Here is a 25,021-nt window from a genome sequence, read left to right on the forward strand (position 1 = left end):
CAACACATCTGATGTTTTCTATACACCCTATTATCTCCAAAACTATCCACCAGGCACACCAAGTCGCCCTTTGTTTAAGCTCATTTATTTAAATAAGAACAGTTTTGTAATCATTTATTAGGCCAGCATAAGAAAAATTGCAATATTTCAAAAATTAAGCTTTCGGGACCACAGAAGTCTTTTAGGGGAAATTGCAGATGAAGAAGATACCTTTAGTGTAAAACGCTCCTTTTTTCTATATTGGCCCAATAACAAGGTAGCCACTTCTAATGAGGACTCTTGCTAGTTAACCCAAAATCAAAAGCCCAGCAGTGCCAAGTTCTTGGTCACACAAATAAGTCAACTGCATCATCATAGTTCAACAGAATTTCCACTTCAGTTCTTACTCATGGAACAAAATGCTATAAACAGCTGCTGCCATATGGCATTTATATGATGTAATCAACCCCCCCCCCCAAACAGAAAGCAAAATATGGAATAACTGCATCCCAGCAGACTACGGATGCCATGTATGGAACAAGCACGGGCCTTTGTCATATTTCTTGTTTACTTGAATGGGTCACGTTGTCAGTAAGTTGACTAGAACACACATTGGAATGTAAATCGGGTCTGGATTACACAAAAATTTACATTTGTTCAACTTTTTTTTTTTTTTTTTTTAAACTTATGACGAGTACAAGGTCTGAACAGGTTCTAGAGTCGAGTTTGTTTTCCTAAACCCTTAGGATATGTCCTTGTGTGCATCTACCGCGAAGGGATTTTAAGGGAGTCAATGGTGAAGAAGTCACTCCGCTCCATCATTACTAAGAATGCAGGCCCTTGAACACTTTGTGTTGGATATGAAAAAGTCTGAGTCAAATACAGCAAGAAATTAGCAGTGTGTGCCAAGCGACACCAAGAGGAATTGGAACTCTCATTTTCCAGGCTCTTGACTGGATTTATTGACCGAGACACGGCGGATACATCCTGATGAACATCCTGCCGGTGGACAATGATCTGCAGTGAAACCCTCGTGAACAGTGAGCACATACACGAATTTCACATAGACACGCGAGGCAACCTTTTCAAACCTCAACACACTGACAATATTTGACCAAATGAGGTGGAATAAACAAGTACAGAAAGACATAAAAATGTACCATTTGTCGACTGTACAAAAAGCAGCAGCTTCAATTGGGAACAGGGCGACTCCAAGACGTCCTGAGATGGAAAAGACATCAGACAGAGTGCGCCCCGTTTGTAAGCACGCACCCCACTCACAGGAGAGTCTCTGCACCAGTCACAGCACCTAGGGAACGGGTGCTCCGCACACCCATACTAGCACCAATTAGTCAAGGAGAATACACTTTCCAACAGACATATGCTCCTGTTAACACAACGGAAGCCAACCCAATTGGAATGACAAAAGCTTGCCAGTATAACCACCTTTTTCTTTTCCGTTCCACTTCATTCAACTTCTGCTTTATCTGCTGCACCTTCTGTGCTGTGTTTGCTTTCCGGTCGTCACGCTGCCTTTTTCGGAGCTTACTGTGTATTTAAAGTAAATAAAAGTATATTATATGATATACGTACACACACACACACACACACACAAACGATGCAGTGGTAGACAGTTTTGTCGGGGGTAGCAGATAATAGAAGACCAAAATTGTATCATTGACATGAAGAAATTGAAATACATAAAGGGTGTAGGAAAACAGACATAGAAGTACTTACTATAGTGCAAGTGAGTGCTATCAGAAGGGATCATATGCATTGAAGTCGTTAAAGGTCTAAGTGCATAAACTATGAAGTAGGGAGGCCCTAAGCAGAGTCATGAATGGCACTATGGAGCTGCTAGAAGCTCTAATCTTCTCAACATTAAACACTCATATAAAAGACAAAAGTACCCTTGGTGTGTAGGGGGGTAACAATAGGAATACATTCATTTTACCTGTCTGGATCTCCATCGACACCAGCCTGAGGTTTCAAGCACGGCTCAGAGTTTTTCGCCGTTGGTCCTTGCTCTTCCGTTGAAAGCCTGTTCCCATTGAACCTCTCCCCAGCCTGTCTTTGAAGTGAGGGGTAGCTGTCTGCTTTGGGAGATTGATCTTCTTTGGAAAGTTCTCGCCACTCATTCTGGGTTGCAAATCATAAGAAACGGTGATTAGCATACAAAACAGATACTTATGCAGACTTGGGTCATTTACGGAAACAAAAGCACTATGAAAAGCCAAAAATCATACAAAGACTACAAAAGAAGGTCCAAGTGTCTGCCCCGGACCGTCACATAGCAGCATAGTTTTAGGTATAGAAAGAATCACATTATTTGAGATCAGAAAGTTTTAAACCGCCGGCACCAGTGCTACAGCAGTCTTATTTTCAAACTCCCATAACTAGTGAATGCCTATTCCTATTTGCATGCAGTAAATTCCACTCAACTCCAACACGCATTTAACAGGAAAACCGGGCGAGAGTGTTATTAATGCTGATCAAGACTAATAATCCGCAATCAAAAACTTTGTCCAGTTTAACTGGCCGTCCAATGACATTTTCTCCTAAAACTTGGCTGATCCTTGTCTCAAACCGTGTGAATACCATGAAGTCTACCAAGACACACAGAGCCCAAACAAAAGTGTCGCTGGAGACCCTGCCTCCCCGAATTAAGCTGTATGTGAAGAAGGTACAGCGGTTCACGTTGCATGTGTGTTACACGCAGCTTCTTTGAATTCTCTGTAGGGTACATGTGCGGACATCGGATCTGCTTCGGAATCCAAGGGAGAGGCGATATGCAATGTCAGGCTTGAGGAGCAATTCTGCACCTGGAGACTTCATCCTTCGTTGGCTTTGCATTTGTTACAGATGAAGCAACATGCATCATAACAGGGATAATGGAGTTAACCAAGAGCAATAATGTATGGTTTAATATTGTTTTAGCATCATTATTTTATTTGAGTGTGTACCTCTAATGCTATTTAATTTGACAATTTAAAATGATGTTTCAATCATGATTGAAACCAATTAGATGTGATTCTAACCAACTCCACCCCTGCTATAGACGGACGTGGATTTCGTTTACGTGAAGGATGAAAATGATACACTCACAGAAACTCATTTAAATAAGGGTCAGGTTGTGGTTACAGGCAGCTAAACGCATATCCTTCACAAAATCACTCTGACTCGGAATGAAGGAAACCGAAACAAAGACCTCCAAAAATAGCCACCCATCTACAAGCTTTTATATGCATTTCATATGGAACGTAAACTACATGATCTATCCAGAGAGAGATTGTGAAGTTGTAACGTCACACCCCCAATAAGCAGTTTAGTAACATCCAGTGTATTTTTGGCTATAATTTAAACCACTTTTGTTAAACACACAAAGCATCTTTAAACCCCCTACTCCGAAGTGCTATGATATAGGGGACTGCATTGGGAGGTGGGTCCCGCCCAAAAACTTGCGGACGGCCTTGCTGGGGCTGCGGGCGGTCAGGCACTGTACCTGCGGGTCCCGGTAATCCCGCGCAGTCCCGCAAGGATGCCTTCTCGCTGCATTACAGTGTCTCCTATCTTGCTCCGCCCATGAACAAGGAGGAGTCACGTGATGTGACGTCACTTCCTGTGACTCCGCCTTGTTCCTGGGCGGAGCAAGAGAAGAGACGCTGTGAGGGAACAACTCGAGGGCAGCCTTGCGGGACTGCGCGGGAAATCAGGTAAGGAGGCGGGCGTGATTGGCCACAAATGTGGCGGGAGCAGGCAGGATTGGCCACAAATGTGGCGGGAGCGGAACACCCTCATTGCGGGAGCGGGATTAAAAACAGCGGGAGCGGGATTAAAAAAGCAGTCCCGTGCAGGGCTCTACTAGGATACTCCCAATACATGTTTTATTGCACACCCACCTGTAGACTTGAATCGCCCATTATGTACTTTGCCCCCTCGATGACAGCCATGTAGGAGAATCGGAGCTGGCCCGGGGTCTGAATTAGTCCCATCCGATAGTGTCTCATATTCAGCAACACTTCCTTTATATCTACAGAAGATGGATCCTTTCGTTTTTCCATCTATCAAGAACACAAAAGGCACCGTCAGAAGCCAGTAAATTAGGAAATGATGTCCAAGCGAAAGATGAAGTCTGTGGACGCCATATCCCGAATGCACACGACAATCGTGTAGAACAAGAATAGGTACTGCCACCGAACGTGTTTCTACGTGCTGTACAGGCCGATTTTGTTTAGTTTCAATTGCCTTTTTGGTATGGTACAAATCAAAGCAACAAACGGTTAACCACGTCTAAACAAAAATCTGTTCTTTTATTGCAATGTTAGTTTTCGATGATGATGACATGATTGAAAAAAAACCCACACAGCAGGATTTTCAAAGCATTAAATCATTTGGAGGAAGGGCTCAGCCTATGTAATCAGTCATGTGTTTTTCCAACAGAGATAACCAACAGCTGTCAAGTCAGGCATGTGATGAAGCGAACACAACAAAAAGAGGAACGGCACAAAAAGTTATTTTAAACTAGAACATTTCTCACTTCATTTAAAAATCCCCCTACGGTGATGCAGACTAATAGAAAACAGCATACTATCAAAATAATGTATATTAAAATCTGGAATATTTGGTGCAACCAGTATGCTTTTTTAAAAATAAATCTGGATTATAATATCACAAAAAATACAGTATTGGGGATAGATATAGCCAAAAATAATGTCTAAAAACAACCTACCAGTACAAGACACGTGTCAACCAACGAGAACGTTCCGGAGCGTCCTATCCCGGCACTGCAGTGTACAAGACAGGGTCCGTACGCGGGGCCCAAGGAGCCCGAATCTCGCACTTTAAACAGGAAGTTTAGGAAAGAGGCTGGGGACTCGGGGACTCCAAAGTCCGGCCAGGTAGTATAATGGAAATGGTAAATTTCTCTTACTTCAGAAGTCTGAAACAGAAAACAAACAACCTCAAACTCATTGAAAAACACCTTGCCAATTCCTTTAGTGGTATTTTTTTGTAAAATTTTATTTTAATGACATTTTAGTAGGGTGAGAAAAAACCAAAAACCTGGAATAAGTAAAATGTAAGGTGTCGGGGGGGGCATGTCACAAGCAGAAGATAATAAAGGTAGCTCACGTTAATATTCTGTAACTGTAGCACTCGAACGGTGTAGTAGGATTTGATGTCTTCCGACAATAACTTGACACAAAGCCCCGTTTCCTTGAAGAGTAAAACCTCTTCCTCCGGAGCAGGCCAGTACTGTGCACACTTTACCTGCAACAACAAAAGCGACCGTCACCTTCCCTGGAAGACGCAAGGGGACAATATAAGCAAGACAGACAGGATTTGGATCACTAAACTAGTTCATATAAATGCCTTTATCGTTCTCTACTGGCCAACCAATAGCTCTACAGCTTTCGTGGAACTATAATGCTCATACAACCCAAGGAACTTATCTATGGCTAGGGTGGCCATACTTTTGCATCTGTTTTATTACCCTTGTTATGGCCACTTATTATTTATATATACATGAAACATTAATGTCAAAAAACCAAAACACATTAAAGGGTCAGTTATCCATGATGAAAACCCTTTGTTTTGGTTCTTCTTCCATCTCCCTTATTTTGACAGCACTACAGACTCTGCTGGTGAGATGGATTAGAGAGATGGAAGGATGGATGAATGACAGATAGATGGTTCTCGGACACCCAACACCTGTTGAGGGATTTTCAGATTCTGTTCAGCCAGGAATATCAGGAAACCCGTGAGCCATATGTAGGCAGCGAGTTGTGGTTGAAACCAACGTGGTGGCCAATTTGCAGCTGAGTAGAAATGACTGTAATTGGCGACACGATTTGAATGCCGTCAAGGCCAGGAAATCCTGCACGCTGCTGCTAGGCAGATCACAGATGCAGCTTTTCCCCAGATGGAGATCTGAAACTGATTATTTCTGGCAGCGTGCAGATACTTCTGAGAAAACACACGGAACATTACACTTACCGCATCCTTTTCAATGACTCGGTTCAGCATTACGATTGCTTTACTCTTTTGTTGCCAGACCATTAACCAGAAATGACAGCAGGTATTGGGAAGCGGGCCCTGTGTGAGTGAACAGACAGGTGGACGTACATTCACATCAGTTCTGCTGTAACCGTAAATAGAATCACACATTAATTCTGCCGAATTGCCGTTTAAACATAGGCTCGCTCGTCAGCATGGCAAGACCAAGCCATCCCGGGACTATGTATTAAATATTGTTTAAGCGTATCTCCCGAACGGCCTGGTAGGAAGACTGTAAAGATAACATACTTCACAATAAAAATATCCTATAACAGAGCCAGAACGACCATTAATGATTGTTACATTCCTCATCAGTATACTTTGAGTGTAAAATAATGATTGTGCTAGCATCAATCTAAATAATATCACTATAAGAAAATATTGGTGAAGCAAACATGGATGAAATACTGATGGGTTCTTAAGAATACCTCGAGCTTCAAGAAAGATGAAGGCACAGCACTCAACACAGTGGATTACATTTTCTTGGAACACAAAATATCCACACGAAAATAAACCACACTAACAGAAAATACCAAGGAAACGCTAAGAGCACGGATAGAGATCACTCGGCACTAGACGCACTTGATTTTATCATGCCTTGTGATGCTCGGAGATCAATAAGCTCAAAGGGCGAGCGTAATGTACAGTATATGCTTTATGTATATTAACACTTATGAATACGTATGATTACATACACATTTCTCTCCAATGTAAGCATCAAATGTGATGTTCACAGACATATATTAATATTTATGACACCCAGGAGGCACAGTCCATGCTTTTCTATTGAAAATCTAGCATAATAAATTTGAAAGCCCGCAGCCGTTGACATGACTCCGAAGTTACGTCAAATTATAGATCGTTTCTATTTCTACATATCAGTTCTGTCTTGCAGTCACGTAATCGTTTTGGGCTTCAATGCGTAAAAAAAACCAAACAACTAAAATGATTAAAATGTGCAGCTATATTCCTACCAAAAAAAAAAAAAAAGCCCGAAATACCCATATTCCCTTGTATTTACTGGTAATTCCTGCTACATAAACATAACGTTCGCCAAGCACTGAAATATGCAAAGCTATTACAGGCCAGAGGAAAGAACAAACTGAATATTCCTAGGAAGTTTGGGTATTGCAGAAGTGGGTCGGAAATTTGCACACGTGTCTATTCTGTAAACACGGCTTGGACTTGTTTGCATGTAACTTACAAATCAGTATGCCGTCCACACGAGATCAGCGTTTCATATCAAGACATGTTAATGCAGAAATCATTTTGGCTCCCTGCATATTAAAAAGGTACTAATCCTGCCAGTTGAACCGGTTACATTTGTAAATGTAAAGCAGTCTCTCGGGGACAGCCTTTTTCTAGTGAAGGGCTTTAAATGGGACACCATCATAAAAATATATTGGTGTTTAGCCAGCATTCTGTAGCATTATCATATCAAGAAGCGCCTGTCTATATCCGTCGCTGGCTCGCACTGCTTCAATAATTTTTAGACTGCCCTTCATCTGCTATGTTTTTGATAAAGATAATGGATGTCCCTTACCTCAGGTCTCTTTAAACCTTTTGCCCCATTAACCCCGTGGAGGAGCACCACTAATGCTCATGACCCTATTCTTGTGCTTAAAAAGGGAGGCCAGGTAAATTTTGGCCCATGTGGAAAGCCCAGCTAAGCAAGAGTGACCTTAACACACCTTTGGAAAGTCTTTGCATGTTTTTATACTCAAGGACCAGAGCATTTTTAGCACCTATGCGGTCTTCATTCAACTGTGATTTCCCACCAAGTTGTTTAGCTTACCCCCCCAAATTATATACACACATAACCTACCATTAAAAAGTTTGGGGCCACCTAAAGATTGCCTTGTTTTGGAACGAAAGTCTAGTTTATCCATTAAAACATGAAATGGATGAGAAATAAAGTGCAGACGTTGTTCATGTTGAAAATGACTATTGTAGCTGGAAACGGCTAATTTGAATGGAATATCTTCATAGTTATGTATATCCAAGTTATGTGCAAGTACCAAAACAATTTATGATTTATATTGAGCAACACCCCCAGAGTACAGAAATACCCCGCATGCATGGGCAACTAGACTGCACAGAAAGTCAGCTCCCTCTTTTTATTTTGATCACTTGTGCTGCTGAGCTCAGAGGTTTCAGCAGGGTCTACATAGATGCAGTTTGGAAAACCCTGATCTAGAGCATGTTTTGGATGACGTAATTATACATCATGTGTCATGAAGGGGTTAAATAACTGATATAAAGAAAAACTGAATACAATCTCACGTGTTATCTAATTACTGAGAGGGTGGTAGGTAACCGAAAAAGGCGTCGAATAAAGTCACGTCACATGGATAAAGGCAGGAACTGACCAAGGCTATGTTATACTGCAATTGCTCTTACCTGGGTTAGAATGTAATTTCTTTCAGCTTCCTCAACAACAACAAAACTGGCGTTGATATAATCATTTTCCACATTCTGAAGCTTAACACGGCTATGGTCATCTGAAAAACAGATCACAACTTAAAAGTAAAGTCGATGAACTACGGGTGATACCGACGACACAAAAATTCATGAGAACCAGCTAAGCAAATAAAAAGGGAAACCAAAATAAAAATAACTGGCTAACCACATTGTTTATAAGCAATTATCAGTTTGAGCGATACATAGCCCTGCACATGAATTAGCTGCATCATGTAATCCCCATTGGTTAGAAGCTTCAAGGCCTATTATGTAGAAAAACAGAATACAATGACAGATAAGCCATCTACTCCATCCATTTTTTTCCTTTGCTTGACCCAGGGCTAGAAACTTCCTAGCTTTTAGGAATCACAAAGAGGTACAACCCATAAAGCATGGCTGCTCGAACAGCCATTAGGGAGAGATAAGGGTATGTTAAGTTGGAGGGTACGTTTTAGAGTTGCTGTGCGAGAATGAGTATGTATTGCCAGGAGCTCCTCAGTAAGCAATCATATTTACACTTGTTGAAGAAAAAAAAAACACCAAAAACAAAAAACACCACATATTTGGAAGGAGTGCAGGTCCGCAAATTGTTCAAAAGAGTACTCTCCTTTGGCATGTTGTATAATCAATGCAACCAACCAAATGCATGTGAATAATGTAGAATGAAACATGGGCGTGATTTCAAGCTATACTATAACCAGGGTGTAAAAACAATGCACAGACTACTGACACGCTAATTCTACATTGCGACCCACATAATGACACCATACCACTCATTGGGGCTATTCACTAAAGGGAGAATTGGAAGAGGTTCCGATGCTTGATTTCACTATACATTATGAAGGGCCAGCACAGTGAGCTTCTGCTGCAGAAAGAGCCTGGCTGGCCTTGTATAATGTATAGGTTAGTCAGTGAGTCTCCTCACTGAATTATGCAGTATACAGGGCCAGCTCAGCCCTTAACAGAGAAACCAGTAGTTCCCCTTTATAGTGAAATGAGAGTTAAAACAACTTTCTTCAGTGAATAAACTGGTTTTCCTGCCTTTACAGACGCTCAGATAATTACATCACTTCTATGAAATGTTAAGATTGAATAATTCAATATATTGATCGTCTTAATTATTCAGCGCTTTGTTGTCAGTAGTTGCTATGTGTTTGCTAGTTGCCTCAATGCCAGCGAGACAGGCTTCTTTGTTCTATTTTCCCATGAGTTGGCCTGGCATTCTATTCACCGAGGGAGCAAAATCACATTCAATTCTTACCGGAAAACCACAAAGACCCATGATTCACTCATCAGCTATTTCCACGGGCTTACAGGAAAGCCTTCACAAATAAAACGGGACCTTCTAAGAGAAATGGGAAATGTACAGGTACGGTCCATGGGATTCCACAGACAGAATACAAGCACTGAATGACTGCCCCAGCTACAGAAGTGCGACCCTCCTGAAAACCAATGTTCAAGTAAACGCAGAAGGGTTATCGAAATTCTGCATTACATATACAGTCATACTTTTATATCCTCATTCCTAAATCTATGTACAGCATTCTCATCCGGGGCCATATGGCTTTTTAATTAAAAATAAAACACACGCTCCATATACATATATTATACTTACAGCATTAAAAAATGCATTTTTTTAAAAGAGTGCATATTACATTGGCCATCACAATGTAAAGATAATAAAATTAAGATAACAAAGGGTTTCTACATTTCTTCCCGATCAGTGCCTGACCAGTTAATACAGCTATAATTATTAATGAGCACTTTCTGGCAGAAAGAAGATGAACCAATCTATAGCTATATAGGGCTTACAATGCATCTGTTAGATAGAATATTCACAATGTAAAAAAGGTAGTGAATATGAAATACGCTTTACTGTACTTAAATAAAAGGTCTATTTGGATAGAAAATAAAGTCTATAGTGAAAGTCACTGCCAACTTACTACAAACTCAGAGATTCAAGGAAAGGGCTTGGATATATCTCAGGGCTTTATGATCACAGAAGCCAATAAAATTGATACACTAAATATGACTGTAATCGATACAGCAGTCACTACAATATTTACATACACACATACATGCACACTAACCGATTAATTCATGTGAACGCAGGAAGTACAAGGTAGAGGACTGCATCGGTATGTGGGTCCCGTAAAAAATAAACTTGCGGGCGATTTGTTGGGTGTTGCGGGCGGTCAGACAATGTACCTGCCAGTCCCAGTAATCCCTTGCACTCCCGCAAGGCTGCCTTCGCGTTGCTCGCACACAGCTTCTCTTCTCGTTCCGCCCAGGAACCCAGCAGAGTCACGTGAAGTAACGTGACTTCACATGTCTCTGCTCCGTTCCTGCTTCTCCTGGGCAGGACAAGAGAAGAGACGCTGTGTGGTAGCAACGCAAAGGCACCCTTGCGGGGGTGCGAGGGAGATCTGCGGTTCAGGTAAGGGGGTGGGGGAGTTTGCATGAACGAGTATGCGTGATTGAGGGAATGAATGAGTATCTGAAGGAGGGAATTAAATTCTTCACTATCTCTAAAAGCTGTGACCGAACGTTTGCGGGAGCAGGCAGGATTGGACACGTTGCTGGAGCGGGCGGGATTGGACACATGTCGCGAACAGGAGTGGGCAGTAATGGTCAGAAATTCAGTGGGAGCTGGATTAAGAAAACAGTCTCGCACGGGGCTCTAGTGCAAGGCCCTCCTAGCATGCGATTAAAGGACATTTTACAGTCTCAGACATCCCATCTAAAGAAGAAGCACTTGGCAAGGTCTGGCTGATTGAAGGAGCCATTTAGCAACAGAAAAGCGATTCAATTGAAATCAATATTAGGTGCAGCCAACACATCTCCTGCACAGCAACTAGCAGGGGCATATGGGGAGGTTCTGTGGAAATCCCCAATTCATTTGCAAAAGGGACAACAAAAATTCAATGTGCACAGCTATCATATATGCCTTAACCCCTTAAGGACCGGGCTCATTTTTCGTTTTGTACCCTGTGGGACCGAGGCTGTTTTAATACTTTTGTGGTGCTTGTGTTCAGCTGTAATTTTCTCCTCACCCATTTAGTGTACCCACATAAGTTATATATTGTTTTTTTCAGGACAAGATGGGCTTTCTTCAGATACCATTATTTTGATCGTATCATCTTATTTACTATAAAAAAAATAAAAAAAACATGGTGAAAAATTGAAAAAAAAACACATTTTATGACTTATTTGAAAAATCTTTTACTCACCTAAAAAAGCAAGTAAAAAAAAACTAGCTAAATAGATTCTACTACTTGTCCTGAGTTTAGAAATACCCAATGTTTTTATGTTTTTTTGCTGTTTTTTGTAAGTTATAGGGCAATAAGTACAAGCAGCGTTTTATGATTTCCAAAAACTAGACACCCCAGGGTATTCCAAATGCTGTTATTTTAACCCTTTCCATGCACCAATTATACAACTACACTTTGTCAAACTTTGTAATAGTAATTTTTTTTTTCACACAAATTGTACTTTAGTTATAGATATACAGGTTCTGGTATATGCCACTGTCAAACAACACCCCAATGTGTGTTCAGGAACATCTCCTGAGTGCAGTGATACCCGACATGCATGGGTTTGTCGGGTTGTTTGAGATTTAAAATGCCACATTTGGGAAGTGCGCTTTTTTTTGTCCATTTTGGAAAGTCTGTACCTATGCCCTATCTTTGAGCTCAGCCACTCCAATTTACCCCATCAGCCATTTTTTTTTATATTAGACACCCCTTGGGTATTTGAAGTGCTTTTATTTTAACTCTTTGTTGAGATTTTTGAGAAATTTTAGCACTTGCTCAAAATAATAAACTTTATTTTTTTAATTATTTATTTTTTTTTTTTACACATTTTGCTGGTACTGGATGGTTCATCTAGTGACATCACTGCATAATTATTTTTAAATGTTAGCACTTTTAATTTTTTCCATATTTTTTTTTTTTATATATTTTACTAATCACATTGTGATTAGAAAGCTGGGCTCCATTGACTTGCATGGTTGAATGCAGTACCTGTATTCAACCTGCAAGTGGAGCCAGAGTTCTCTAGACCATCTAGCGAACTTTAAAAACTTGTTCGTTTCTTTTACAGGGCGGCCGCCATCTTGCTGATGGCGAAGAGCACCGGCAGCTGCGGCTGTGACCGCTCTCCGGAGCAGTCACAGCCCACCCAGAGGTAAGTGTTTGGTGTTGCTGGATGCCTCCTGATCTAAGCTTATTTTACTTTTTGACGGTTCAGGACCGTCAAAGGTCATTTAGTGACCTTCATGTCATGACGGTCCTGAACCGGCAAAGGTCGCGAAGGGGTTAAAGTGTAGAGTGTCTCCTTAATCCTAAAATCACACCTTCCATGGTTGAGTGCAGCTGTCTAAACATTGGGTTGTTCAGTAGAAACAAATAAGAACCATGCAGTCCAATAAATATTTTTCCTACTGGTCTTATATTAAACTATTCCACGTCCCAGTATTCGAGTCACTGTCCGTATAATACAGGGATCAAAGTATTAACCGATTCAGTGCTATAATAAGAAAAATAAAAATAGAACCAGCCGTCAAACAAATAGAAATAGGACTGGTAAGCTTTTGTTGGCATCCATCACTCTCACCTAGAATACCGATGATGGTTATGAGAGTTGTCCACCTCAAAAAGTGTGCCAAACGGTGTAATCATTTTGGCATACTCGCAGATAGAGGCGTTTTCAAACTAGAGTTTGTGTCTTTAGCTCAATTATCTTCCTATACGTTCCTAATCTGTGCTATAGTGCATAGACTGTGTATAGACCCAAGCTAAGCCAACCCAGCCTCTGGACTATACATTAAATGTCATGCTCTGTTAATATAAAAGGATATGACAAGTGTATGATAAAGAGAGCCCTGCTCAATGATGATTTGAAGGAAGCAAACGAGGACCCAATAGAGGAAACACAATGCCTGCTTTAGACCTCTGGCTCGCTTCCGGTCTCCAAAGCAGACGGGTCGAGGCAGGCATTGGGACCGAGACTGCACCTTCTGGCACAAACGTATAAAATACAATTAAGTGCACACAAGTGCTACACATATAGGGGTGGGGGGGCTAATGAAACTAACAAAGCAATGGTCCATTAAGAACTAGTATTCAAATTTACTGCGTACAATGTGCATTTCACTCAATTCAACATAAATTCACAATTTAACAAGCAGGATGGAAATGGCTTTAATGTGGGTATAGTTTTCACTTGTTTGAAATTAACAGAAACTGGAATGTTATACATTCAACTATGCGGTTTTAATGGAGTATTTTAAGTCTGATTGTAATTACTTAAAACACGTCTATATATATGCAGAACATGAGTTCAAGGACTTCAGTGCCAACCTTCTAAATGAGCTAAACAACGTAACGGGAGGCTAATTTATTGCCCTGCTAAAATATTTTTTCCTCCTCTAGTCTGGAAAGTACCTTTCGGGCTTATTAAGTATGTAATCAGGACTAGAAGAAAACCCAAGAATGAAGCAAAATGAGCCAACTTCCTCAAAAAAGGTATCACACACACACTTCTAATTACAGACATAACAGGATTATTTTTAGTAGCGTATATTCCAGGAAGCTGTATTTGTATAAACATATAAAATAGGGGCTATCTACATTTCTGATATTCCTAGCAGAGGAGGAGGAATACAGGGCAGAAGTCTCATTTTTCAAGCTCAATTAAAAAAGAATGATTTAGGATGCACTGGTGGGGGTGATGGATTCAAGTGTTTACTTTGATATATATTAACGCTGCAGTGTTCCAACCAGCAAGCATTCACCGTCTTTAAAGGACATGGCAGGTTAGATCCAACGTAGTCCTGGTAATAAGGAAATACTGGTAGTTCTCCATAGAATCCAACTGGAATATTTTAGCATTTCCTAACACATAATTATATATTATGTGTTCGGAATAAAAGGCATCACAAGTAACGGAACCTAGCCCTGGATCTGTGTGTGTGAGATAGACACAAGCTGTATGAGATCTGCATTTGCCATAGTGGGTGTATACATCTGCAAGATTTAAAAACACTCGCTTTTATAATGTACAATCTGACCTCGAATTTGGATTTCTTGGAATGAAAGTTCTAAACACTACTTATACTTGACCCGGTATTTGTAGGCTCACCCAAATGTGAGTGTATTCCCAAGGGGAGCAGTATATATATTTATTTTTTTTTTCTTACGTACGTTATGCACAAAGATGAGTTTTTCCCAAAAAGTCTACTTTCTATGCTCAACGCATTTTTCCACTTATTGATCAAAGTTTTTGGAATTGATGGAAAGTACACTTACTGCACGTTTTCGGGAAGGCGCCTGAATCACTAGATTGCCACATATTTCTTATTATTTTGTGCTTGTGACTGGGGGTCAGAGAAGATGGTCATGGAATCCTCAGAAAAAACATACTGTGTTACAGTTTTCATATACCCTGGGTTTTTTTTGTTTGTTTTTTTTTACTGTAAATGGGAACCAGATCACCTGTCCAGTTGTGATTATATCTAGAATATTTAATATACTGACAATAAACTAATCTTATTTCTTCACGCTATCACCAGTACAAGCTGCTGGCTTATAGCCAACAAGTCTTTTACACAGTATAAGCCAAAGTCTCTAGGAGGTTCACGCAGTCCTTCAGACATATTCAGCCTTCAAAAACAAGCTGGAAACGAATAAAAAGCACCAGCTTTCCACCCCAAAAAAGCATTTTTGTTCTTATGACTCATATTCCCAAGCAATGAACCCGATCAGAACCAGGGGAACGGAGAGAAGCGATACATTTCCTACAGGAGCCTGCCAGTCTCAAGCAGGCTCTGACTTGCCTCCAAGAAAAGCACTGGGAAATTCATTGTTCCTTTGGGTTAGCAAGTAATGATTTTGCTTTGCCAATGCAAATTTGCCTAATGCATTTTTTTATTTTATTTGATATTAGGCATAAAAAGGTTGGAAAATTCTTTACTAGAGCAACTGATCGAGTAAGATCCTAAGGCCGAGAGGCATGTGGGTTAAACATCATAGTTGGACGTTCAGTTATCCTTTCTGAAATCCAGGCCGATCATTCCTTTTTAGTTCATAGAAAGTATGGAACGATTTAAGATGTCAACTACCCTCTTCCCCTCAGGCAGACATTAGGAAAAACGGTTTACTTGTCAGGTGCTCTTTACAGCCAAGGCTGACAGAGTGAACATTACATGAAATAAGGGACTACATCCTTAAGTGAATGAAGTAAAAGCATTTTGTCGTCAGGATTCACATGGTGTCAAAGATAGCCATCCTATTCAGTTGAAAAACTCATGAACTGGACGTATGCTGTATTATCTGTCATCGGTTCATTAAAAAGGAATGAAAAGTTTTTGTTTACTCTTCAAACAGCTTCCACCCAACCTCCTTTTAACTAGAAGTGTGTTTTTCTGTGAAACATGCCCCGGGTGCCTGACTTGTGCCCCTTTCAGTGACTGCCAGCGCGCCCCAGCATTAGAAAGGTGTTGGCAGGGGTCAACTGTGAAACCGGGAGAGAAGGCAGATGGAGTACTGGTGGTACATGGCAGTACTCAAAAGTTCAGAATTACAGCTTAACCAAACACTTAAAAGGGTAAAGCTGGAGTTTCCTCTCCCAGACCTTACTTTACATTATTAAGTGCCAACCCAGTGAGCTCCTGCTCCAAGAATACCTGGACCGGCCCTGTATAAAGCATATGCAAATCACAGACCACCTTGTGTGAAGTATGCGTTATTCAGCCATCTCAGAGACATTCATCAGGGATTGCACTGTGTAATAAATAGCAAGGTCAGGCACTTGAAACCACAAGTCTTTATTTGAACTATTCTACTTAAAATGAACAAAACAAACAAGTGTCCTAGAGGTTTTAGTGAGTCAACCTATTACTCTCTGGTAAAAGCATTAAAACAGCAAAAAGGGTAATCCAAGAGGGAACTTTAGTTTCTATGCAACATGGTGTGACCTCCTGAATTAACCATGGGATAGACATGTCCACAAGGAGGCCAAGGATAGCATAGGGTTACCGTCAAAAAGAACAGTAAATGAAAGGCAAAAGTAGCCCCATCTGCTCATCTACGAACAAACGACCAGATAAAATACGTTTCTTAAGCAGCTCTGACTCAGCCCCCAAGAAAAACAAATGATTTCTTGGAACAGGATTACTTGGAAGGTTAAAAAGCATATTCCTTATAATTAGATGGCTTCACATTATGTTTTCATCACAGACTCATCTATCCAAGTAGACATTAGTATTTCGCAACACTGTTTAGACACCATAAGGCTAATTAACATATACATTGATCTTATTAAACCCCGAGTCATTAATAGGATGTAGCGTACTACACTCAATCTTAATCACATTGAGTCTTATTGCAGCTGTAATCTGTGCCAAGCGATGCCTTCTGAACAGCCACAGACCGCACCATCATTTAATGAGGTGCTCTGTATAAGAGAGCTAGTTAAATAGCCTGTTGGCAGCCGTTATCTAGATTGGCTTGACCCTTAGCGAACTGAATTCTAAAACGGGAAGAAAACCGGGGAATAATCAGGCAGATTAAGGCAGGGCTTTAAAAACACAAGCGGAATCCCTGCGGGTCACTTAATTAATGCTTTAGAAATGTGATGCCACCGTCTCCTGGGACCTCCATGATTTCAAATGAAAGTGCTTCGCACAAACCGTTTCCTCGCTTGTGGCTTGCACATTTTGGTTTTCAGCATGATTCAGTTGGGACCAATTCATTTTATTTTGTGTATTTCTGAGAAACCGTGTCATTCAATTGTCAGGAAACGTTAAGGCGCATGAATCAAGCTATGCTCATTATGGAGGAAGCTAATTCCTGCCTTACACAATTTTTGTTTATGAAGACCCACTGTGAAAAACATAAAACAATACACACCAAGCAGAAGTAGATCACAGTATATAAGTATTCTGCACTTATTGCCAACAAATTCTAATTTTAGAAACCAATGTTACAGAATTAACACTGTTGGGATTTCAAATGCATAAATCGTAATAAATACATTATGCTAGGATGGCTTCAGACAGGTGGGTATTTGACCTCCTCCTCGGAATGAATATTTTTGATCTTATGTAATATACAAAAACGTCATTTTTAATCAGCAGTAAACACTGTTCTTTTACGTAGGCGTACAAAGCATTTCTATGCGCTTGCTTCAATCATGCATTTGAAACATAATGTACTTACATGGACTAACATCTCTGTATCTGTTCCGATTTTTGTTTTCAGGATTCTTTGCTATTTTATTGGATGAAACAGGCGATTTACACTTTATTTCCTAAAATAAAAAAGGAAAAGACTCATATATATTGATGCAATGATGACGAAAAAAGAAAAAAAAAAAAAAGATCAAACAGGTCTGATCAGAAGATCAATGGTGTATAGCACACAGGATCTGTAGAATTGAGAGCATGGTTCAGTACTTTTAGGACCCGCCATAAAAACAACATACCAGGCTAAGTACATAAAGTAACAATGGCTTCCTGCAGGGACAGACTTTGGCCGTTGGCTGCATATGCCAAGCCACCTGATCTGCTGCTATTGGCCATTGGCTGACCAGGCTTTGCCCAGTGTGCCAGATGGCAGGTTCCCACCCGGCTCTTGGAATCTGTCCACACCTGAAGAAAAGTAAGATATCACAAACTCGACACAAGACTAGTTTCTGAACAGGGAACAGACATTGCTAGCAGCTGCGTCCAGAGATGTACCTGAGAGGGCATACCTGGGAACTTCCTAGTGTTCCCTGCCTGGATTTCACCTATTTGTTGCCACTGACTGGCCGTATGAAGAACCGAGCCAGTGCCGGAGGACCGCATAGGACTTGCACAGAGGTGTGTTTAGCAGAACAGATCTCATGTATGATATTTAGCTGGGTCCAAATATGCGGGGAAAATTCTGTAGAACTTATTTGCAAAATGGACCACACTATAAATTGAAAAGGAACACATAGCTATCATACACATTACAGATTATATACATATATTATACACAAGGGAATATTAAGGGACTGTGTAATATCCATTAACAGAAAATCATTTGGTTGACAAAACCCTGAAAACACTAAAACCAGTTTATTCCACTTCCAATCCTCTAAAGACTATGGCAAAATAATGCCAATTCAGGGTAAAAATGCAGAAAGAGACACACACACACACACACACGTGTGGGGCTGATGGCAAGTCTACCTTTATTTTCTACAGAAGATTTAGGATTAATACAAATTAGACATGACTCCACTTTGTGGGCTGCGTGGGAAATTAATGATTAATCACAATCCGTACAGGGCCAGTAATTGTGGGACAGTATAGTTTCCTGCCCTACTCCAGTTAAAAATGTCTGTTTTTCCTTGTTAACTGAAAACCGGAAGAGCAGATCACACCGAGGTAGCTTGATTTGACAATCGTGCCAATTCCAAGGAGCTACAGTTTGTCACCAAACATGGCAGCCCCAGATTTACCTGGCTGTATTGCTCTGGCACAACCGGCGATTTTACAGTCATTTCATGTTTTATCAAAATCAGTTTTATGGGAATAACTTGCAGTTTTCATTTTTTGTTTCCTAAATTTGTGGGCATTAATAATATGGAAGTGAATTTACTATTGTTAGGTACCGATATTGGTGGATAATATTGCTCACAAATAGAAGGGCTTCACATTGCAGTTGTGTATGAATTGAGGATCAGATATTTACATCAAAAATGGTATGTCCTGGTCAACAGCATCTTTAAAAACAGAGATATCAAAATATGGAATGTGACCGTAAATACGGACACAAAGTATGCTGAGAAATAACATGTCTGCTGACGAAGCAGAGCAAACAAGAAGAGGAAAGCGAAAGCAACCATACTTCCTGGATATTCATCGCTGAATAAAACCAGATGGTCTGTCTCTTTAAACAAATGCTTTACCATGCATGTGGGACTCAATGATTTAATCGTGTAGGGGATGGAGCAATGCACATCACTGAAGGCCAACACACACACACACACACACACACACACGCCAGCCATTAAAAAAAGCGTGAGTTCTGCACATAATGGCAGCTGATCCCATGTCTCGAGTAACTCTCCGCTCAATATCCATGAAACAGCTTTGTCATTGCGGCTAAGTTAGCATCACTGGGTTGAGCATGCGTCAGCAGGTCAACGTCACAAAATAGTCTACCGTTGGGGTAACATCCTCCCACTCAAGACTAGTCTAGCCATCAGTACAGCCTGGCAAATGCCAGATGGGCTAGCGACCGATGGCACCTTCTACATCATCGCATTGCAGTTTGTGCATAAGATCCTGTCCTTATGTGTGCACGCTGCAAAGCATACATGTCACTGGAGTGGCCGCTGGCCATAAAAGCTGCAGGACAATTTTTAACTCCCAGTCTGTCCCTAACATCTCTATTTGTAAACCCAAAAGAGAAAACTTCCAGTAGAAGATAATGAATTCCAGGCTTTGAACCCAACTAATATAAAACTCTCCTTAAATCATGTTAAAAAGAAATTAAAAAAAACTGTGCCAGTTGCACCAATACATAATTTAGATGGTACAATGAACACTGTACTCGAGTATTGTTAAACCAGCATATTTCAGAACTGATAACTCCCGGTGTGCTAAGAAACCCATAACCCCCAATTTATAGGAATGCTTAGAGGAGGTCACGGTAGATAAACATTCAACCTCTATATAGTCTGTCCACATGGAAACATCCACAGCAGTAATGCATTAAATCTGTTTCTTCACTAAAGGATACACATTCTTCCCTGACACAGAAGAAGCAGACGTCCTCCTCTTCTATGGTCAGACTATCCAAGCAGTGACATGAATACTCTGCCACTGAAACCAATGGGAATAGTATCCATGCATGTGTGCAGGGGGTCTCTACCGGCAGTGTTCACTGAGCCAGTGCTGGAGCTGACCGGAAGAGAATATATCGCTCAGGGAGATGCGCTGAACACGCGTCCTGCGTGGCATTTATCAGGGAGCTGGGTAAATGTATATAGAGTGATTCTTCAAAATAGTCGCCATGCATTTGTAAAACAGACAACACGAAAATCTTATGGGACCATGCACACCACATTAAAGGGCATATGATGAGTATCCATTTAATGATTACCAAAAAAAAAAAAAAAAAAAAAAAAAAAGATACGTATGATATGTACCAGTCCTATAAGATTTATATGCAGGACAGGTCTGATAATAAGGGACGCCTGCCAAAAAATTTAAAAATAGTAATGCAACTCTTTCTACAAAGCACTTTATAAAGATGGCTCTCATACATAAGAAATGGCCACTAACAGAACCAAACCACCTTATTATCCAACATTTTCAGGTATAAAGGGGAGTACAATGTTGAGGCACATATGATGTTGCGACTAACACTGCTCCTGTAGACATCCAACATCAGAGGTGCCAAGACTCCCGGGAACGCAGCCGTTTCCCCCGCCTGTCTGACGTATATATCCCTGATGCACGGTGGGTCGCTGTAAAATCATAGAGCTGAAATGAGGGATCACAAGTCACTTCCACTTTCATCATTTGCTTCTTTGCAGTATGAGCTCCGTTAACCAGACCTCTAGGAGCACTTCCACCCACTCCTCCAAATGGATAAACAGGGGAGAGAATGTCCCCGCTCTTTTGGAGAAACACTCCTTCCCTGCAAACCCATCTGCCATATTCTGGCCTCTTGGAGCACTTCCCATGGGGACAGCCTCTCCCCTGTTGCTCTAAGCAGTGGAAGGGTGTGCTCATAGGCCTGGCCCTTTTGAGGAAGCACTCCAGAGGTCTGGGTAAAGGAACCAATTCTGGAGAGAAGCGGATGAAGAAGCTGGGGGAAAAGACAGACATTGGCAGAGAAGGTAGGAGAGACGGAGAGAAAGCGAGTAAGCAATGAAATGCTAAGTAATGGAAATGTGTGGAGTCTCCAGACCACCTACCAGTCTATCTGAAGGCCATTTCCCCCACACGTGGAACCTACGCAACATGTTCAATTATCAAATATAACATGGCCACATTGCTGTCACAGACAGTAAACAGACATAATGCAGCAAAACGGAAAAGCTTTTGAGAGCCAAATCCTGTCTAAACTCCACTAGACTGGCAGAGCATCTACAGTCAGTTTCAGGGCTGGATAAAACAATGGAGAAACTTGGGAACAACACAGACAATTCAGAGCCTGCTTGGCTATCTGGATTCAGGAGTTTATTGAACCCTGATCCCTTTTGTTGACCTGGGAATTAATACAAACAATGGTTTACATTACGGGCTTCATTAATCATTTTACTTGTAGCTGCCCTCACCGTGAAAACTGCCTCCGCCACAAAATACCTGAATGCAACACAAGCATTCGCAGCGCATGGAAATAAAAGCAAATCGGTGCCAAGAAGTGGAACTCTCCAAATTAAGGACATTCAACACATTGAGTGTTACACAATCTGGTAACAATATAAAACCAAGACTTACACCGAACACCTTAAGGTAATGTTTAAAAGGGAAGTGCAGATATAATAAAATTCCCCTCAAAGTGTTTAAAGGAATTACAGTAGTTAGCACTCATTGTAAAATGCAATTATGTTTATCAGAAACCCAAGCCCTTGGGAGTTCTCCAGAAAAACATGACGGAAGTTCCCTGCAGCCCTGTTCTGATAATTAGCAATATTGATATCGTTCACACAAAGCCTATCCCCAGTCTAGAGGAACCTTCGGTTAAAGCAGAACGTATGTACATGCAATGAGATCCGAAAACCACACAGATGGACCAGGGTGCGATAAAACAGAGGTATACAAATAGATCACCAAGAGGTTACTGCACACAGTGAATAAATTAATCTTTAAAAAAAAGGAACTGACGTTTGGGTATATCAAACTTCTTTTCAACCTCACCAATAAATCGACAGCGGCTCTGCTTGCAAGCAGCAAAACTAATAGGTGTTAAGTTGTTTAGGGCAGCCACATTATTCCAACTAGAAGAGTTTAGAAAGAATTTTTGTCAACGTTGTAGAGTGGTCTAGACCTAGGCTTAGGGCAGCAGACCCTCCCCCCCCCTGCTCAGTTATACAATAAAGGACCGTGCGGACCACCATAGCGCGTGTACCTTCGCCGTGCACCCTAACATATCATGCATGGCGCCTGCGCAGGGGGATGCAGTTACTACCTCAGTAGGACAGACTAAGGGGGATGCCCTTCTAAGTACACTCCTGGAAACTGCGGTCCTCATAATGTTAGAGGTTTTAACATTAGCATCTACAAAATAGCATACATATCAATTCAATTAGGACAGTTAAAATTACAAATGTTTGGTTACCACGGCTACCATAAAAACAATGTACTTCGGGATTATAATGTTTGTCCCAAAGCACTACCATGGGATGTAATTATCATCACTGGCAAGATTGGATGTGTTTACAGTTGAAAAAGTAACCCCAGGTCACTCACCCCCTGCAGATCCAATAAAAACACTTCACATTGGAGTATAATAACCTGTGTTCCGGTAAACCCATTATTTTAATATGCCAGATGGTTTTGTAATGGACTATTCACATGGTCATGTACAGCGTAACACTTCTTCTAAAAAGCAAACACTAGTTTCTCATGATTTAATAATTTATAATAGGACCATCATGTTCTGCAGCGCTGTACAATGGGTAAGCAGGCATTACGAGCAATGCATCACATAAATCGGACTTCTAAAAGGTAAGGAGGGCTCTGCGCGAAGGAGCTTACGCGACAACGAGGTGAGGACATATTTATTACAAAGAAGAGGTCCCAGGGAAAATGTTTGAGTTGGACCAGCCACGCAACCCATCCCGCTACAAGACCTTAGATTAGCAACTAACATTATGTCGCTCTCACATATACAGTAACCATACTTTATATACGGCTTCTCTTCTACAAGGAGATAACCACCAGTTCACTACTACATATACGTACCTATAGCTTACGTTAACCTCTTTAATGCCACTTAAACCAGCATTGCAACTCTAATCATCTGAACCGTCTACCACTGTTTAAGAAAGCCCAGAATATATATAAAAAACTGTGCCCATTAAACATATACATGTAAGCAGCAATATAGAATTCTATATTATAACGCAGATTCTTATCAAATAAGACAATAACTACTAGTCCAGCGACTCGTACAAGTCAAACATTAGAATTTCCTCGGAACTGACGTAAATAAAAAGTATATATCCTGAGATCCTTAAAGGTTAAACTAGGTCAACGGAGAAAAGCTGGTACACAAACGCAATGAATGAATTCAGAGGAGGAAAAAGTGGACCATTACAGAACAGGGGAGAAAATTCACTATATTATTGGTCAATCCATAATAATAATAAAATATATACACAATATTTTACTAACCAGAGAAGCGCAGAATTACACAATGCACATAAAAATGCATTGTAACAGTTACTTTATTTAAGCCTACATTAGAATGATATGCCTTCACTCTATTGCTATATGTCATAACAGCCATACTATATATATATACTGATGTTCTATACGCCTGCAATAAGGACTGCTGTGACAGCTTGATGCTTACTGCTCTTACCATACACTTTTTCAAACTATAACGTAAACGGAAGAGTTATTTACACATGCTGATGACATCATACCTACAGTATAAATATCACCTAGATCTTCAGTATAGCTGGAGAGGAGAGCCAGCTGATGAATGTATTACAATGACAGCACAGGAGCATTACCACCACTTGAGCTTACATACACACAAACACCTGTATATGCACAATTATTCCCATGGTGTTCATTAGTCACATCACACACTAATAGTAATAAATATATATATATATATATATATATATATATATACACACACACACACACTTTAACACTAACACACACGACTGTGTAAAACAGATCACCTTTCCATGTCAGCACCTCCTTCAGCCCGCATTATGACACGCTAGGAGAAATACCAGCAACTCCTCAGTCACACAGTGCCAGGGAACAGCCATACTTACAGCATAGAGCGGACTCCAGCGGTTCTCCTCGTCTATCTTGCTGAACGCCTTCTCCATGTCTCCTTACCTCGTCTCGCTCACCTATCTCACCATACACTCCACATCTCCTTCCGCGCTAACTCCCCATACTACATCCGCAGCTACGGGAAGAGAAAAGAAACAGCCGACGGCACTAATCTGCGACACAAACCACGGAATCAGCCTCCCTAACCACACCCCTTTCCGGTTATCGCCCCGCCCCCCAACGATCTTATTTGCTTGCAATCAATGCTGTAACTGGTGTATATAAGCAACGCCCCAACCAACAGCGAGCTGCCACTGTGGTTCCTGGATAATACTCATAACCCCTCCTCTTCGGACATCCACGGGAATAAGGTACACACGTATAAAAACCCGTGCGGCCATTATGACTGTGGGCAACAGGGGGTAAAGAACGCACCCTTTACAAACCGCGATGACCTCCGGCTCATGCTGAATAATCCGCAGGTGTGACTGCAGATGTGTCCGGGCACTTGGGCTCCTATAA

The 25,021-nt window shown here is 41.0% G+C and overlaps 1 pseudogene; it reads right to left on the reverse strand.

Moving 5' to 3' along the window:
- Positions 1-1,331: 1,331 nt before the first annotated feature.
- Positions 1,332-24,552, reverse strand: LOC149279570 (tyrosine-protein phosphatase non-receptor type 2-like; annotated as a pseudogene).
- Positions 24,553-25,021: the final 469 nt, after the last annotated feature.

The sequence above is a fragment of the Sceloporus occidentalis genome, unplaced genomic scaffold, assembly GCF_023333645.1.
Source record: "Sceloporus occidentalis isolate IW3139 unplaced genomic scaffold, rSceOcc1.0.p SCAF_162, whole genome shotgun sequence".
Taxonomy (NCBI): domain Eukaryota; kingdom Metazoa; phylum Chordata; class Lepidosauria; order Squamata; family Phrynosomatidae; genus Sceloporus; species Sceloporus occidentalis.